At 29.6% G+C, this 690-nt stretch overlaps 1 pseudogene; it reads right to left on the minus strand.

The window, feature by feature from the left end:
• Positions 1 to 234: 234 nt before the first annotated feature.
• Positions 235 to 415, minus strand: LOC149031872 (U2 spliceosomal RNA; annotated as a pseudogene).
• Between the last annotated feature and the right edge of the window lie 275 nt (positions 416 to 690).

The raw sequence follows: 690 nt of genomic DNA on the forward strand, positions 1-690 counted from the left end.
ATTTTCACGTAACTACGGCAATGGACGACACGAACGAAAAAAGAATTAATTAAATAATAACATACGCAAAAATAAAATAAAATAAATAAGCACTTAAACACTATACACGCACGCAAGAAAACTTAAGGCGCTACTTCTGAATTACCGCCACTTAGACACTAAACTTTTGGTCCAGATCAAAGTGGAGTATCTGGCCAGAATATTTGCTAATTAAATATTTTATTTTTTGAATAATATTGTTGGGCTGAATCCTGCGGTACTGCAATACTGGCTCAACCCGCGGCGGACCCGAAGCAAGCTCCGGAATTCCGCTCAGTTACAAAAATATAGCTAATATTCTGGCAATTCTATGGATTGCGTATTAGATAATAAGCTGATAAGAACAAATTTATTTATAGATTTTTACAAAAACTTCCCCGGTTAAGGGGTGAAATACAAAATTGTCCCCGACGGGTTGTACATTAATATTTATAAAGTTATCAGCTTTGTAAGTGTACAGAATTGAAGATAAAATTAATATAATATAGCAAATAAATATATAAATATAGATAAAGTTATGAGTCGTTAACAAAAGCAAATGTATATGATAGAAAAAAAAGATAAACAAAATAAGTATATAGTAGTATAAATATAACATATAAATAAGTATATAAATAAATAAATAATAAATAAGTAAAAGAAATAGCGTTA

This window comes from Polistes dominula, unplaced genomic scaffold (genome assembly GCF_049000335.1).
Source record: "Polistes dominula isolate Pdom_NZ unplaced genomic scaffold, Pdom_raw_medaka contig_83, whole genome shotgun sequence".
Classification (NCBI taxonomy): Eukaryota; Metazoa; Arthropoda; class Insecta; order Hymenoptera; family Vespidae; genus Polistes; species Polistes dominula.